The 19,889-nt window shown below is 32.8% G+C and overlaps 1 protein-coding gene across 3 annotated transcripts in view; it reads left to right on the forward strand.

Annotated features, from left to right (window-relative positions):
• The window catches only part of LOC127704637 (retinoic acid receptor gamma-like), a 96,773-nt gene that overhangs the window by 58,084 nt on the left and 18,800 nt on the right, over positions 1 to 19,889 (forward strand). The gene's annotated exons all lie outside the window — the stretch shown is intronic.

The following is a 19,889-nucleotide window of genomic DNA, read 5'->3' on the forward strand; positions in this document are numbered from 1 at the left end:
TCTTTTCATCTTTATACTTGATATGGTCTTCCAAATGTTTTCATTCGAGCGCCCTTGTATGTACACAAAACTCGTCTGGCGTAAGAAGTTATAATCCTGGTATTTGTGATGAGTTTACACACATATTAAGGTAATTATTTTCTGCTCGAGATTTCTGGTGAAGAGATGCCACATTTATGTGATTATATATGTTTTTGTAGTTTAAAATATAACCTACAATAACGCTGCCTTTTTGTAAATTGTGCATCAATTATGAAGTTTATGTAGGCGACTGTAGTGTACCGATGTTCAAATCTCGTAAGTCGGCAAGGGAAAGACAAATTTTTGTAACAAACAAAATTGGGAATTGTATAAAGTCCAAAAAGACGCGAGTCTGGGTGAATCTACAGGTTTAGCGTTTCTTGTTATGTTTGCATCACCCGCCGTAAGAATTCACACTCAGGATAAATGTCACAATCGCGAAAAGGGCTCAGGTGTTAAATTTACAGATTAGAAGACTGTACAGGTATGTAAAAGTTTTAGGCCGTGAAAACATGTCGCTAGTGAGTAGAGTTGAGGTATTTATTTTATGCTTACATTTATTTGTCGCTTTTCTCTGATTTTTTTTTAATTTCAGAATCTTTCAAACGCCTGCCCACAAATTCTCTTTTTTTTTAATTGAACAACTAAGAATGCTTTTGTAAACGAATTCAAATATATAAAATTATTGTTTTAAATTCAAGTACTTGCATTTTTACTTGTTTATGTGTACAACTTGACTGTTCATGATATTTGGTTGCACGATGTTTAGCATTGTCTTCTGTAAGTGGCATTTTCATGTATTTATTGTATGTTAAGAGACATTTACCAATCATGAAATGCAAGTGTGTCTTTATTGTGTAACGAATTTATCTTACCGACTATCTTAACATGTCGCATTTAGACTAGTTGCCTATCAAAGTGATCAAGTCTCGATATTAAGAACCTACTTCTATTGGTCTATACAAAAAAAAACAAAAAACAAAAAAACAAAAAACAAATGCCAACAATAACAACGTGTTAGCTTTTAACGTGTTTTTTGCATTTATTTTCAATCGTTCATCATCAATTTCTTCATATATTGTCCGGGCGAAACGTTTCAGTTTTTTCCTCAATGCCATGTTGTTTTTATAAATTTTATAAAGGGACGTAACATCACTACTAACCGTATAGCAAGATAAAACACGCCCAATAACGCCATATAAAATATGTAGGGTCTCTACGTGTTCGTTTTTAACCAATGATATTCCTAGAAGTGTTTACGAAGTAAGATAAATTTCATTATCGACGTTTCGTCTACGAACACCAGCACTTTTGTGTTGACATGATATTTCATCGTTTTCAATATCCGTTAATTTACTATTTACAAAATGTTGAATTATTCAAAATATTAAGGGTTTTCTACCGCCTAAGCTGTTTTTGGTACAACTTTTTCGGATTTTACTTTTTTTTAATGTTCATCAACTTTACGTTGATTAGCCTTCTGACTGTTTTGATTCGAGCGCAAATGACGAGTCTTTTGTAATTGAAACGCGTTTCTTACTTATCAAGTTATAAGCCTGTTATCCTTGAAAGTTTTTTTAAATACAACTAGACTGAATTTCATTACTGTCTATATATGAAAGTTGTCGAAATCTCGATATTTAGGACTTTTCTTTGACATTCTATATTATATATATATATATATATATATATATATATTATATATATAGATTGCCTAACAATGTAATTTTAACACACTATTTAGTAAGTAAATATAAGAATGTTTAAAATATTTACAAAATGATGAAAATAAACGCTATATTTCGCTAGACTAACTAGCTTTATCAAGCGTGCATCTATCCAGGTGAAATCGGATGTAAATTACATTGTTAGGCAATCTATAATTTTATTTGTGTAATTGAATTAATCTCTGTACTGATTAATTCACACTCCCATAGATTTGTATGTCATGTGCTGCTATTTATAGGCACTTATATATATATATAAATGCATAATGATTTTACTTTAACACGCTAATGAGTGTTATAAAAATAGTTGTTATATTTTATGTATTCACGCAATATTTCGCTAAAAAAATAGATTCATCAAGAACGTGCAGCCATCCAGGTAAAATCGGATGTAGAGCATATTCATTGCAAAATGTGGCGTTTTTTTTATATTTTCATATTACAATAGGTCTTTAATTGTACTGTTCTATAATCAAACAATTCGGCGAAACATCATTACTTTGAAGCTTTCAACGACGTTTAACCTTTTCACTTACTAAAATATATAGCTTTAGAATATTTTCATATTTCAATTTTCTCGTCGTATCATTGTGTTTTAATTTTAATTATTCGGGAAAAACATAAGCAAAATTATTATTCATATAATGGAAAGTTGCCTCATTTATCAACATTGATTTTGTTTAAAATAATAAAAAATAGAATAACGAATAAGACCTCAATAAATCGCCTTAAACATTTAAAAAAAAACAATTTACCGAAATACTTGTATATTTATATAAATATGTGAGTGTTTTGTTCTAATTTCTTGTTATTAAGATTCATTTAAATAATTAACACGTTTTGTCTATTGAGAGTGTGTCTACATATATACAAGACATTGTCGTTTGGTGTTTTCCTTTTTTTTTTTTAAAGTTTCTCATATAGTTAAAACATTATTCATAGACAGCTTTCATTTGTCAAATTTTTATTTTAAAAAAAGATAGATTTAGCCAATAAAAGTCATTTTTGTCCAGTAATACATTTCTTGAACGAGTGAAATTGCGAAATAATATCTTTTTTAAGCTTTTATTTTTATTGCGATAGCCTACATGTAAAAGAAATTTAAAGTGCATACGCCCCCATAAACTTGCCCGAGCCAAACCAAAGAAAGAGACCAAGGACAGCACGTACTCAACCAAGATGATCAGAATCGTTTTAATTACAGTTTTGGAAAGGTCTCATTTGCGCCACTCTCTTTTATTTTATGATATTAATTGTGCAAATAAAAGGAATCAAATTGCGCCACAATTACCTGTATATATTTTGTTACCTATATTATGCATTTACATGTACTATCTTCGCTGGCTACGTGTTATCATTTAAAAAAGTGTCAATTGCGTCACTCTCTTTTTTTCTGTTGTACCAATAAAATGGAATTAAATAAACCACAATTACCTGTATATATTTTTACCTATATTATGCGCGCAAGTGTAATCAAAAGCTGCGCGCAAATGTAATGGTAATGCGCGCAAATGTAATGCATTGATATATCATGTACTATCTTTGCTGACAACCTGTTATGAACATACATTTAGGGTATTGCGTTGTTTCCGCCTTCAGTATGTAGTGATATCCTTCAAATTCTAAAATTCTAGGAGAAAAAAATAACGGACCTGAAGCATTTCACTCTCATTATAACGAAAAAATTATGCTTTTTATCCGTCAATGTTTGTGTCTTTGGATACTCTCACAAAGGTTCAGGCCATGACTATAATGGTTTACTTTTACAAATTGTTACTTGGATGGAGAGTTGTCTCATTGGCACTTATACCACATCTTCTTACATCTATTGAAATTCGAAGTGCTGGCTTAAAAGCTGCGAGAAGTCGAAACGACGCGAAAAAATATTTTTCTAAAGAAAAGTACCAAAGACTAGTACCAAAGACTAGTGAGGAAAAGTGAACTGAGAGGCATATGTTACTTTTTTAAGTTACAAATACATGTACCAGCATTTGGCTTAATGTTGAACAGAGACTAATAATAGTTGTAACTGTGTATATATGAGTGAACGTTTAAATTCAGCATCTTTTTTTTTTATATCAAAATGACTATTTTGTCGATAAACTGCCGATCCCTAGCCCGGGTAAAGAAAAAGGAAAGTCAATCATTAAGTAGATATATTCAAGTAAACATAAATAAATTTATAAAATTAGAACAATGGTATGATTGTTTTATTGGCGCAGATGAAATGTATAGTTTATTCATTTTATTATAAGTGGCGCAGAAGTAGCATTGGCGCAAATAAGTTGTGGCGCAAATGATTCCTTTTTTGCAAATAGATATCGGCCGCCAAGATATTAGACTTGACAAAACAAACAAAAAACACTTGTCAACCTTTGTATAATTATATCAAATGAAATATGATATTCAGTATACAATGTATGTTTATTAAGTTGATGTTGGAGAGGGGGGCAGCACAAAGAAAAACAAAAACGAACTTGTAATACGCACAAAAAAAACCGAGGAAAAAGATAAACTGTTCAGAAAGCTACTAGCAAACAAAACCTTAACAGACAAAATGGTTTCCTCATTTAACTCTGTTGCGTAGGTAATTGTTAACGAACACTGTATTTTTTTGTTTGTCTTGGTTGAGAGGTTCACCACTAATTCCACATTTTATAATGAAAAACACATCAGCGTTTTAACATTTATTCTATCATTTATAATACATCATACATACAGTTCACATATTCCAGTTCAATTCTAACAGTTATCCAAATCATATTTTCCATTCTTATTTATAGGGACAAATAAAGCATAAAGCACGAGATATTAGTGAATATAAAGTTTTCTATAACAATTAACGGAGATACTCAAATATAAATAACGGGGAAACATAAAAATTATTACAATTAAAGGAGCTAATTAACGGAGACAAAATATATGATAAAAGGAGCATGTTTCATGTAAAACAAAAATGTCAAAGGAGAAATATGTTTAAACAATAATAATGTTAATCGCAATTCGCGACACTCCCAAACAGCAATTTATCCAAAAAGTTCACTGTTATCCTGGTAGCATAATAATTATTCCCTAAAATACAAATCACTTTAATTAGACTTGTTCTCCATACAATTCCTTGATCTTTTGTTTCGCTATTTCAGCAGACTTTCTCTTACATCTTGTGTTAAAACTTGGTTCCTTAATAGAACCGGTGGTTTCTGTTTCATTTGAGTCAACTCCAATCTCAATAGGATATAGTACATTCAGCGGTCTACCAACCACTTTTCCTGAAGATAGTTGGACTTTGACAGATCTTATTTGTCTATCGCTACTTGGAATCAAAGTAACAAGTTTTCCGAGTTTCCATAATCCCCTAGGAACGTTATTTTTTAAATGAACAACATCTCCGACCTTAGGGGAAAAAGGAGACCGAACTCTTCCACATTTTAAAGACCTCTGCATTCGTTCACGAAGGTTCATCAAATAGTCTTCTCGCCACATCTTCCAAAACGAATCTAATAACCTTTGTCCTTTCTTCCAAATCTTTAGTAATTTATCTCTGTTGCTTGCAAATGGAATGAATGTTGGATCACTCAAATCACAATCAATTTCAGGAACACCAATATTTGGATTAAGGGATAAGAAATAACTAGGGGTTAATGTTATTTTGGAATTGACATCATCCCCAACATATACAAGGGGACGAGAATTTACAACTGCTTCTATCTCCTTCACTGTAGTTAGTAATTGAACTTCAGAAAGTAATTTTTTGTTTAAAGTTTTACTCAATGAACGTTTGACAAGGCCAACTAGTCGTTCATAGAAACCTCCCATCCATGGTGCTAATTCTGTAATAAACTTCCAATGAATTTCTGAATTTGAAATATAACTTTGCACATTTTCACTAGTAATCACTTGTTTCCACACTGCATTCACAATTTCACCTCCAAGTTTGAACTGAGTGGCATTATCACTGATAATTTGTTTAGGAGTATCTCTGGTTAAGATGAATCTTCGGAATCCATATAAAAACTCCTCTGTCGTCATATCTTGTAACAATTCTAGGTGAACAGCGCGTGTAACAACACACGTGAAAAGACAAATCCATCTTTTCCTTGTTTCTCCAGAATATTTCACTAGAATTGGACCTAAATAATCGAGCCCCGTTCCTGAAAAGGGAACTGCTTGAGCCACTCTTGACTTAGGAAAAGGAGCCATCACTGGCATCTTGTATGGTCCTCCTTCATGACTTCTACAAACTAAGCAATTTCGTAGAACTTGTCTTACAGCAGCACGACCTTGCGGTATCCAGTAATTGTACCTGATCTGGGATAATGTTTGTGAAACGCCACAATGAAGTTGTTCACCGTGAGTATGTTGTATCATAAGATCTGTGAACATCTCCCCTCTAGGAAGTAGTATAGGATATTTTGCTCCTTCTGACAGATCTGTATTCTCTAATCTTCCTCTACATCTCAAAATACCATCATCACCTAAGAAAACACCAAGTTGATTTTGGAAATTGCTTTTCTTTCTTGAGGAAAGGGCACTGAAAACATCTGAGTAATGTTTCTTTTGAATACATTTGATCCATTGCTTTGTTGCACACTGTAATTCTGCACTAGTTTATTCTTGTCTTGACTCTGTTGACGTTTTTCTTAATCGATCTATAAAACGTGTAATCCATGCTGTAATACGAATTAATCGTATAAAGGAAGAGAATTTATCACTTTGAATCCCATAAGGTGTTTTATCAGATATATCAATTGTACCATCATTTGCACTATAATGAGAACTGCTTTCTTTGACATTCTTTTTGACTTCAGACTGATAATTTTTATTGACAGTTTCATTCTCGCTATAAGAGTACAACTTCCATGATCCTTCAGCACAGTTAAGCCAGACAGGGCCATGCCACCACAATCTGTTGATGGTAAGTTTGTTTGTCGAAGTTCCTCTTGTAGCAACATCAGCAGGGTTTTCATTGATTGGAATGTACTCAAACTTTATATCTTCTTGTTTCTTTATTTCTGATACCCTGTTTCTTACGAACACAGTTAGATCTTTGTTTGATGAAATCCACTTTAACACACATTGTGAATCCGACCACAAGAATTTCTTTTCAATTGGTATTTTTATTTCACTTACAACGAATTTCAGACACCTAACTCCAATAAGAACTGCCATTTATTCTAGTCTTGGAATTGTCATTTCTTTTACCGGCATAAGTCTAGTCTTAGAAAACACAAGATTGCACTTTGAAACTCCATTACTAATTTGATGATGATAAATAGCGGCAGCATACGCACTTGCAGAGGCGTCACAAAAACAAAGTAATTTATACTTCCTTAATTGTGGCAAGCTATCCATTACAATACTTCTAGGAATCTCACAATCTGTTATCTTAAGTAACTGTGAATGTATCTCTTTCCATCTGACGTAATCTTCTTTATCTAATGCATCGTCCCAATTTAATCTTTTCTTCCATAGATATTGGAGAAACACCTTTCCTTGAATAGTAACAGGTGAAAAGAGTCCAAGTGGATCAAACACTTCAGCTACTTCCTTCAGAGTGGTTCTTTTTGTTGGATTCCCACCTATTACACACGAACGAGTTGACTTCAAACTCAACGTATCTGTATCAACATTCCACACATGACCAAGAACTTTCGTTGAACACACACCCTCCTTATCGCTCTCTGGAATAAAGGCATTCACGGTTTTGTCATTTGAAATTCATTCTCTGAGGTTCATAGAGGCTTCTCTGAAAATCTTCTTTGAATCTGAATAAATACTTATCGCCTCCGTCACAGAATTTGCTCTGGTGATCAGGTTGTCTACATAGATGTCATTTCTTATTTTTCCCGCGATCGATTGTTCACACGCACTTAAATGACAATCGATAGTAGCCCCTAGAAGAAACGGACTAGAAATCACCCCAAATGGGACACGACAAAAACGATATTCTATTATGTTTTCACTGGTCAAACTTGGGTTGTCTGTATCTTTAATCCAGAGAAATCTTGTAACATCTCTTTCACTTTGCTGTAGACCTATTTGAAGGAAAGCTTTTTCAATATCAGCCACAAGTCCCACTTTGTGAAGCCTGAATCTCATTAGCATACCACACAAATTTTTCAACATTACTGGTCCACTATACAGACATTCATTTAAACTTTTTACGTCCTTGTTTGTTTTCGATGAGGCATCATACACTATACGTAACTTGGTGGTTGATTTCTGTGGTGTAACCACTGCATGATGAGGAATATAGTGGATCAAACTGTTGGTTGTTTCTTCAACTTTCTCTATTGTCTCCCGTTTTAATTGTTCCTGTATGACAGAATCATACTGTTTTAGTATCTATTGTTTTTTCTTCATCCGGCCGATACAAGACTTTAATCTTCCAAAAGCTAGAGATCTATTAACAGGTAAATCCGGATCATCTTGTTTCCAAGGCCAAGTTACTTGGTATCTTCCGTTTTGGAATTTCAGTTTTTCCCTGAACAATTGCATTGCCTTTTCATCATCTGAATTTTCCAACTGATCGTTGCTCCGTTTACAGTCCATTGACTTATGACCTTCTCTAAGACACTTGAAACAACTCCCTTTGAGTTTTGTCTTTCTTTCATCAATGCTCTGGTACCTTAGACACTCATCACTCCAATGTTTCTCACCACAGTATCGTCATTTGTCAAAAAAATGTCGTCCCAATGTTAGTTTTTGCTGTAACTACTAAAGCTTCTGCTGAACTTGGTGCAGGTTTGGAATAATTTCCGTTCTTCTTAAATGGTTTATTACGCCAAGTGTTTGAATCTCCTTTATTCACATTTTTCGTTTGTTGTCTGCTATCTTTTTGGGTGTCTGATATTCCTGATTTCTCTCTGGCTATGACGTAATCATTCAACTTGTCACATAAACTGGAAATGGTCCACTTTTCTATGGAGCCCTTTTGAATTTCTAGCTGTAGCATCGCGTCTTCAGGTAGTTTTGATTTCACAATTGAAATTAACACATCTTGATCCACATTTTGTTTTAACACTTCCAAACTTCTTAGGTGTATTTTTACTTTATCAAGAAAATCTCTAAGGCTTGTTGTTCTAAGCGTAGCAGAAAGCAAATTAATCATTTGGTTGTAGTGTAAATCAATTACATCTTGTTTGTTTCCGAATCTCTCTCTCAAAATACCAACAGCCAGATCATAATTATCGTTCGACAGTGTTAACCCAGCTATTGCAAGCTTTGCTTGTCCTTGCAATTTGCCTCTTAAGTGATTAAATTTCTCAATATTTGATAGATGTTTATTTTTGTGAATTGATGATTCGAAAGAGTCCCAAAACTCAATCCACTTAGCTTTGTCGCCAGAGAATGATGTCAAATCCAATTTAGGTAACTTAACGGAAGTTGTTTCCTCATCTTTCTTTGCATACTCTTTTTCTTTATGTTCAATTTGGAATCTTAATATGTCTTTCATTTCTCTTTGAAGATCAACAATTTCACTTGGTATAGCACTTTCTTTTGCTTTCTGTTCTATTTGAAATTTTAATATATCTTTCATTTCTCTTTGAAGATCAACAATATTACTTGGAATATCACTTTCTGTAACATTTCCAACTTCTTTCTTAGTAAATTCTACTAACCTCTCTTTGAATTGGTTTAAATCCAGATAATAATCCATAGCGTTGGAACACAGATTGCAATCCTCTTCGATCACATCATCTACTTTGTTCTTCCATAGCACTTGTTACTTTAGCACTTTGGAATTCCAATTTTTCTACATACATTTTTATTTTATCGGCACACTTTGAAGCCTTTGACAAATATAGTCTAGTCAAAATAGATGAAATTTGTGGCCAACCTCAAAAAAATTGCAACAGAATTATTTTTGATATGTTTCAATTCTAACAGGCTTTCTTTGTAACATACTAAAAGTCTACCAAGATATCTGAGTGGGAACATGGATTTTTTGGGTGAAAAATAGCAAAATTTGTCAAAAATAGTGAAAAACTGGGAAAAGCTTGTTAAACATTTATTTTGGAAGATAATCATTACAAACCAAAAGTTTTACAACAGTATGTACAGTGTTTATGAAATGAAATAAAAAAAATGTTTTTTTTTTTTTACAAACATGAAATTTTAGGTTAAAACATTAGATTTTTGTTGGAATTTGAGATTCACAAAGCGCGAATTGATTACAAAAACAGACAGGAAAAATATAAAAATGGTAATAGAAGTTCATTTGATATTTCAAAAAAAGACAAAAACCTTTATTATCATCATTTCAAAACTTTACAGCCATTCTTAATTGAATAAATGATGATTTTGGGTAAAATATAGCAAAATCATCCAAAAATCGTTAAAAACTGGAAAAACACACATTTCGAGTTTTAACTGTTTTTAAATCATTCCAAAATAGAAAAATGCAAATCTTAATATAATGATAATCAGATCAAACAAAATTCATTATTAAACAATTACGAAAATAACTAATTTTGGGTGAAAAAAGCAAAAATCGCCAAAAATCGCCGAAAACTGGAAAAAACTGATAAAATTCATAGTTTTTTCAGAAATCAATTAAGATTTTAGTGAAAATCAATTTATATTCTTTATGTGAAAAAGTGCAATGCTTTAATTCATACCATATTAACCAAGAAGAGATTTTAAGCGAAAATCAAAGATTTGTTGACCTTAATGAGACGTAAAAAGTATAATTCACAAAAAGGGATGTTAATTTAAAAAAGTAAATGGCAAAATACATAGGAAATATTTTTTTTTAGATTATTCCATAGTTTTCTGTATACAACAAATATCTATTCATCAGTAAAGTCAGATTCGGCAATGGGAACAGAATTAGAACAATTCAAACCACGACATTCACCGCATCCTACCGACCACTGAAGACCATTTTTTCTACAGACACATCGTTTGGTGTCGCAATTTTGCTTACAGTTGCATCTAATAATGTTAAGAAGTTTATCAGGTGCAGGAGGAAGTTCCATCAAAATTGGACAAAGTTTTCCACGTTTGATTTCCCAACCATAGTCTGTAGGATCCATGTCAACTTCTTCTGACATCCATTTTTGGCACTGATGATACACTCTAAGACTATGAAATTGCCCTGAATCGGATGTTGGTGGTAAACTTTTCTCCTGAACTTATGTGTTTCCAGTTATTACTCTGGATGTGAATTTTCTCCAGCGAAGAATGTTAAGTCCTTCAAGAGAAAGTCCTCCATATAAACACGTGAGCACTTCTTCTCCTGCTTTGATGATATCTGCTTTAATTGAATTGTTATTCATGAAAACTTTACCTTGCATTTTCAGATATTCTTGATTAAGTTTTTTCAATGCGAGTCCTTTGCCTATTCCAAAAAGCCTGGATGTTGAGTCACAACCTGTTAAAGAATGCAAAAAAGGCAATAAATTACAAACATCCTCCCCAAGAAATCATTTAGTCTGTTGTATGTTCCATATTTTAATTTTTTTGTTGATTGCCATTTTATCAGATTTGAAAATAACCCTTTTGCACTGCTGATTAACATGATGAAAAAGTAACACCAATAGATCCGTATCTTCACCAATTACTACGACTTCTGAAGACAAAGCACAATCCACTGCAGTTTGCGCAATAAGAAGATCTGCATCATCAGTTGCATTTTTACATCTAATATCATTATCCTTAAGCTTGTCACAAAGCATGTTAATAAGAGCTTGTTTGTTATGACTGTTTGACATGAAAAGTTCTTTTTTAGTTTTGCAAGGCATAGAAGAGGTGAAATTGATGTTCGGCGAAATGATGCCTTTTGTTCTACGCAAATGTGTTATATCTTTAATTGAAGGAAGTTCTGGATAACTGTCAAAAACAATTACAGGGTCTTTGTACTTTCTGATTACATGATCAACATACATTTGTGTAATGTCTCCAAATGAATCACCACGTGTCCAAGGAAGTCGTTGCAATAGTGATCCACCATCAAGGACATACTGAAAACCCTCACCATCTATTTCATGTATGCAATCACTTCCACATACCCATATCGCATCAGATAAGTTTGACTTGCATGCCTCTCGAGGTAGTCGGTTGCAATCAAACATAGAAGAAGGAACGCTAGACAATTCATACTTGAATACCTCAGATGTGTTTTCAAAGAGACCATTTGCTGCTGTGGTCAGGCGTTGGAACATCAATTGAGGATCTATATCAGTATTTAGAAAGTCTGAATCTGACTTTGACTTAGGTTTTGCTGCCAATGTTATTGATTGGTTTGACTTCTTGAAGCTATAACTCAAACCTTTTTGGCCTTTCATCAGTTCTAACGTTTTATTTCCAATACTTTCCGCTTTATCAACGTTAACATCAGGCTCTGCCTCAACACCTGTTTCAATATTTCTAAGTGAAACATCATTAGTAAAAGGATTTCTTTCACTAAGGTACTCAAGAATCGCAAGAGTGTCTACCCTATCTCGTTCTTTCCTTGCACGAGTAGCTTCTTTGTGCTGATCACTAGTACAGTATCCAACACCAGTGAGATGGCACTGATGTAGTCTGCACAAGCTGGCATAGATAGTATCCATTGTGCTCGTTGGGATTCACCCATTCCTCTGCCCCTGGTTAGACCTCCAGAAGATTTGACACTTCTCATCAATATTTGTTCTATTGTCAGATCTGTAGAAAGACCACTCCAAAAACGGTCTGTCCTCCTAAGTACGATTTGGCATATAGATTGTGACCAGCTGCTACAAAGAACGGTAACATTTCTTGTATGCTACTTAAGTGAAGATCCCAGTTTCCTGTTCGTTCAGCTATAATAAATTTGCTAAGAATGTTTGTCATGCGGCAAAAGTTCAACCACAAAGACGATGTTCTTGATTTACACAATTTTTCTTTTGTTGCTACCAGTTTAGTATTTATCTCGGAAAGAATTGAACTTTGTTCGACAGATTCAGTAGTTTCTTCACCAGCAACAAATCGGTCGTATAGCTCGCATGCTTTTTCAACAATTTCATTGCTTTCACTGGAATCGGCTTCAATTATATCAGATTCATGTGCACTAGGCAGACTGACTCTGAATGATTCCTTCATGAGAAGTATATGAAGTGCGTTTTCCACCATCATAAACCCACGAACAGCTCTAGATACTGCTTTGCCACTTAGTATATGATTTACCGCATTTGATGCATATACAGTTTGTAATACTTCATGCAGACCAGAACCAGCCATAAGACGACCAATACTTCCAAGGAAGCTCATTTCAGTGTGAAATCCTCCTAGATGAAGGATGATCTGTTTAAGGTCACTCTCGGTTTTTTCATTTGTGACTATACACAAAGCTTTCCAGTACAGAGGCTGATCAAACGTGACAACAGGTGGATTTTGGTATCTGTGAGCCTCTTTGCAAATGAATTTCAAAGTGGAATAAATGCAAGATAAATCACTAGGATTTAAGTCGATCATAGGTAGAAATACGAATGATGATTTACCAGGATATGTTCCTTCCTGAACCATTTGCATATATCCTGACCACCCCGGCATAGGAGAACGCAAATGCCATGACACTTTCCACAATAAATTGACCATAAATGAACAGTCCACATCTTTATAGTTCATTTTTCTCAGATTACTATACACACATGATGCCATTCGATTTGATTCTGATGGTTTGTAGTAAAAAATGTTGATTTTGGCCAGCAGTGCTATTTGCTCTGACGTCACGTCTATTCTCGGAATAGGTTTTGTACCGAAAGACCCTGGGGTAACTGCTGCCATAATTCCCATTCCATGAAAATTATTATTTCCATCTAGAGTTCTGAGTTGTGGTCTACATTGTCCGCTACATACTGCAAAAAGCTCTCGGCAACGAAATTAGGAATGTCATTTCCTTTTTCTGCAGCTGCACAACATTCAAATTTTTGAATTTCAGTATATGAAGAACAAAATCCTAGGCTATTCAAAGTATCAATCAGAAATCTGGACGAAAAATTGTGATGTAACTGAACTCCTAGTGCTAGTTGTAGAGGTAACATAAACATTCTTGGTGCTGCAGCTTGGACTATGGATTGACCTATTGACATGATTTTTAAATGTGTATCCTTTCCACTGAATATAGTTTGATGAAGAGTCTGTAAGGATTCGGGCACATACTTCATGTTATTTTGTGCAGATAGTTCATCAGGTGAAGGATATAGTGCCTTGATGGATGTTTCTGAAGAAAGGATTTCAGATTTAAGTATCTTAGCAGCTGCCTGGATAATGGACTTTTTTCTTCATCAATACTACGATTTGTGTTTGTTTGTTCATAGAACTCATGCAAAATTGACCGAACTGTGTTTCGAAATGTGACAACATTTTGCTGTCCGTTTATTTCAGAAATGATTATTTTATCACCAAAATGTTCTTGTAATTTATTCTTCATATGTTGTACACCATACGCATCATCAATTCCACAGTGTTTTGACATTTTTTTCACAAGATCTGTAACTGTTATTTGTTCATCTTCATTTTGCTGAAGGTATTTTGCAGCAAACAAAAAACTCTCTGATAAAGAAGATTTTCTTCCTGCTTGCGTTTTTGCCTTTTTTCGCTGGTGGAGAAAATGCTAATGGAGTCTGCTTTAACGTCTGGAAATTTACACTGCATGTCTGGTGGTACAAAGCATCTGCAGCGTGGAGATCCTGAACAAATTCCAATCTTCCCCGAACCTCAAGTGCCCATTCATCTTCACGTTGTTTACAATCTTCAATCTTGCATTGAAACTCTGATGTGCGTACAGGATACACGTCACTTTTTCTCTTCCTCGCTATGGTCGCATCTGCAAGCTGTCCACAGAACAAACAATGTTTCTTAAAGTCAAATTCAACTTTCGACCGCAGTTTTGGCACATTAGTGGTTTCATGTTTAATTTCTCTATTGGCTAAAGCAATGTATTTTGGATTTGTATATGATTTTCTACAATTTTGATGTAACTTCTGTCCTACGCTGGTAACTACATTGTCTTGACGGCTTTTACTTGCTTTATTGACACTCTGGCTGCCCTTTTCACCTAGTACTACTATAGTGTTTTCGTGTGAAATGGAGTTTTGACAAATCACACATATTTCCTCTTTTAAGCAAGTTTCCTGAAATGAAAATAAATTAATAATTATTACAGGAATATTAACATATTATTTTTATTTATTGCATACAAATTTCAGGGTATTTATGTTTGATTGTTAGTAATATTTTTTTTAAATATTTTACCGAAATATATCTGTAATATTTTGTTAACATATATGTATAATGGTTTTCATAGGATTGAAATTTCGTGTATTTTAAATTAAATAAAAAATGCAGCAATTGTGGTAAAAAGGGTGTTCCATAGACACAAGGCCTCCTTTATTTGATGAAAACTTTCTTTACATCTAATCTTTTCGAATGCAATATAGTGTACCACTTGTTAACCCTTGAAATATGCATATTGTAATTAATTACGTTCAATGTTGATATTTCTTTTGTTAAACAGGCGTTCCAGAGAAAAAAAAATCGGACGTAGTGTTTCCTTATTTTTTATAAATAGTTTTTATAATTTTTAATGGTGCGTAACAGTCTGAAAATGTTTCTTTTTTCAACTGTAATGTGAATCTAATGTATCAAAGATCATGGAACAATGAAATAAGAGTATATGCTCATATTTTCCAGCCATAGCAGACGACAAAATAAAACTTTTTCAGAAACAACTACTAGAGATCTTTTTGTTCATATATCTTCAGATTCATAATTATTACATCATCTGTTTGTTTTTATATTTGAATGCATAGCGGGAATGAACTTATATTGTCTCCCTTTAATAAATCGTCTGTGTACGGCATCCCACCTGTAACGTAAAATCCGCGAAAAAATGCGCGATCTTATATCATAAAAATGACAACTTTCCCATGGGTTGATTTTGGTAGACTTTTGGTATGTTTTATTTATGGCATGTCCATAAAGAATGGCGAAAAAAAAAATTTTGTTGCAATTTTTTTGAGGTCAAATGCTATTTTGACTAGACTAATATTGTTGTTCTTCTGTTGGGTTAACTTGAGTAGACATAATTGTAACACCAGTTTGAATCTCCGCCAAAAGAGTTTTCCTGTATTGTGTTCTTACACCTTTTAAATGACTTATGCCTGACATTTTTATCGAATAAATTGTTCACTTTCTTTCTTTTTTCAATTTATTCAAATCCCGGGTTCCGACACCAAACAATGTTGCGTAGGTAATTGTTAACGAACACTGTATTTTTTTGTTTGTCTTGGTTGAGAGGTTCACCACTAATTCCACATTTTATAATGAAAAACACATCAGCGTTTTAACATTTATTCTATCATTTATAATTCATCATACATACAGTTCACATATTCCAGTTCAATTCTAACAGTTATCCAAATCATATTTTCCATTCTTATTTATAGGGACAAATAAAGCATAAAGCACGAGATATTAGTGAATATAAAGTTTTCTATAACAATTAACGGAGATACTCAAATATAAATAACGGGGAAACATAAAAATTATTACAATTAAAGGAGCTAATTAACGGAGACAAAATATATGATAAAAGGAGCATGTTTCATGTAAAACAAAAATGTCAAAGGAGAAATATGTTTAAACAATAATAATGTTAATCGCAATTCGCGACAAACTCGTCCTTCCCAATGTGAAGCGTCTAGCTCGAAAGCCAGGTCAACGACATAGACCAAAAAGTGCAGCTGCAAGAACAATGCCGCGTTTTGCCAAATGATTGTACTTTACTGTTACATGGTGTATCTATATATGTATATCAATATAAATTAACTTAAAAACTATGTTATAAACTGTTATATTTTAAAAATGTAATAAACTGTTATATTTTAAAAATGTAATAAACTGTTATATTTTTAAAATGTAATAAACTGTTATATTTTAATAATGTAATAAACTATTATATTTTGAAAATGATTATCCTTATGTGTTGGTAAACAAATATATACATTTTTTTACTATTTTAAAATATCTCATATAGATTTACTAGAGAACAACAAAAAATGAACTTAAAAAAGAAGCAAACGAAATAAAAAGGAACAACAATTTAAAAAAAGGGTAGAAAATACACTATTACATAGAAGCAAAACAATATAACAGACAAAAATACAAAATAAATACGGCATTAACAAACAAACGAAAAAAACCCAGAACAATTTGAAATACCATATACATGTTTAATCAGTATACAAGTGGATTCTAAACGGGTCAAGGTTGAACGATCATGAATTTCTATCGATTACACAGGTGACAATCAACTGAGTGTGGCGCGTGTCGATAAAACATTAAATAACTTTCTTATTACAAAAGATATGATTATAATATTTGAAACTACGTATTTTTACAAAGTCTACTTCTATATGCCATGTTCTTTGTGACAATTATTTCATTCCATCAGGTCCTTAGTGCAAATTTTTGTTCTTAGTGCACTAAGGAGATCCTTTGCGGTATTTCTACGGACCCCAAACAGACAACTATAAAACAATATCAATTGTCATTTCCTTTATTTATGAACTGCAGAACGTAAAAAACATTAAATGGGAGTCTGATTTTTTTCTCCATAATCGTAAAAGTTCACTATGCATAAAGTAAATTTAATTACATAAAACAATTCCTAAACAACTTAAAAACATCGTATAGTTCAATTTTAATTAATGAAAACACTGTTCTAATAACATGACATTCATAGGCAATAAGGATAATCCACTCAATTTTGTTGATTCGATAATTTACCGCTGAGGAGTTGTGTAATCAGTGACACGTGCACTCTTTATTTTATGAAAAAAATAATAAATATATATTTAAGTTCGTTTTCAAAATCTACAAAAATTTACTACTAAAATAAGCAGCGTGCAACGAATATATACATTCGTCCTGTGAGCATATACGATGACTTAAAAGAGTCCTGAGTGCACTTTTTTATGTTCTGAGTGCACTCAGGATGTCCTGTTAAGACGTACCCGCCTCAACCTCCCAAATTGTGTGGGGTCATTGGTTTTTACGGAGATTTTTACCCTTGATGAAAAAATTACGATTTAATTCAAACCGTTTCTTTTTAATAACATAAAGAAAAATAATATTTTACTTAAAAATCAATATCATGTTCATTGTTTCCCTAATTTAAATAGAAGCAAAATATATTTTGTCACTTTCCTTTCGAAACAGACAGTTTTTTTCCAATTAAATGGTAAACAATTTATAATTATATTTTATGTTTAAATAAAATGAAAAAAAAAAAAAAAAAACAGTTATGTGACTTTTTCTTATGAAATAAGTAAATTATCGAGTTAATTTTTTTCCTTCTCTTAAAAAAAACATAGTTCCGAAAAAAAAGTTTCAATACTAATAGAATAAAACTGTTTGGATTTTAATATTCAATCCACATTTGCAATCCACACCAGGAAGACTTGACATTTCCGAATATTGTACTATTAACATATACAGGTAAATGATCATGTAATGTAACACGATATACTCTGATCGTTTATCTTTAGAAGGTAGTGAATATTATTGATTTTTTAGAAAGTTTCTCTTCTCTTGGATTTTTAAATATACAAATAGCGGTTTTAGTCCCTATCCTCAAACCATGATCAGAGAAATTAACTACAATTTATTATTTAAAATTACTAACTTTTTGGCAAGGTTTGACTGTAGAAGAGTACACAGACAGTAACCCCATTTACCTATTACTCGTCCTAAACATGCATGCAATATTTGCCACTGAACCTATGACCAATATATAAATGTAATTAGTCCCAGAAGGGACGCAAAAGAAACACCAATCTAATACAAACTAGAATGAGTTAGATTAAACATATATTTAAAATCGTTCTGAATATGTCTGAAATGTTTGTCACTGGCCATTAAACAAGCTGTCTCAAATACTAGTATTTTGCTATGATTACATTCATTTTGATTTTTTCAATGACTCAAAAAAACTTTGCTTTTTCAAATTTATATGCTATGAAGAAAATGTTTCACAAGACGCAAAATGAAACTGGTGTTCCAGTAACTGGGTGTCTTTGAATAGTGGTGTCGGAAGCTAGACATATGAATTTTGATGGTCCGTATTTTATAAAATGTCAATAGTCTATTTGTGTTATCAAATTTTATTCTAGACAAAAACAAAGTATCTATCAAATTTTTATTTTGCTTTATGAATCATAATTACTATGAGAAAAATGTTTCACAAGAAACAAAAAGCGTCGGTATGGTAGTAATTTCGTTTCTTTGGATATAATATCCTGTTGTCGATAGTAATGAATATATTACAATATAGACTTTGTTTTATCAAAATTTATTCTGCACAAAAACATTGTATCTATGTTGAAATGTTCTTGCTTTACGATTCATAATTGATATGAAGATCTTTCACAAAACGCATAGAGGATCGGTGTGGTAGAACTTCTAAAGCAATGAAATTAATATATTTTTTAACTCGTATTTCAGAAATGCCAATACATACTTTTACTTTGTTTTACCAAATTTTGTTATGGACAAAATCAAAGTATCTATCGAAGTTTCTTACTTTATGCAAGGATTTGTATAATGAGATCCTTGCATTTTGAAATCAATATTTTTTTTAAAACTCCTTATTCTAGTTATCTTTAATATGCTTCCACTGAGTGGTTAACAAGAGCTAAACGTTTTTTATCAATCTCCCCTCCCCCCTTAAAATTCCTCATTTAATTTTAACGAGACACTGTTCCTTTAATGCCAACATATTTTTAGCTGTATTTTGTCGGCATATCAAAGGCTGTTTGCATTCAAGTAATAAACCGTTTATAAGCTTGGAAAATTTATTTAATTGCAATAAACACAATCATTGGAAGGGGCCTCGGTGGCCGAGTGGTCTAAGTAGTCCTACACTGATGTTGTGAGTTCGAATCCCGCACGGGGCAGGTGCACTCGACTCCAATCTTAATTAATCTTAATTGACTAGGATTGTCAGGTTCTCTCCGGGCACTCTGGCTTCCTCCCCAATAAAAGCTGAACGCCACGAAATAGCACAATAGTGTTGAAAGTGGCATTAAACACCAATCAACCAATCAATCAATCACAAACATTGAAATAGTACATCCCTCTTTTCTCACTTTATTAGTTCATACAGAGAAACAAAAG

Source organism: Mytilus californianus, unplaced genomic scaffold (genome assembly GCF_021869535.1).
Source record: "Mytilus californianus isolate M0D057914Y unplaced genomic scaffold, xbMytCali1.0.p SCAF_6, whole genome shotgun sequence".
In the NCBI taxonomy this organism is placed as follows: Eukaryota; Metazoa; Mollusca; class Bivalvia; order Mytilida; family Mytilidae; genus Mytilus; species Mytilus californianus.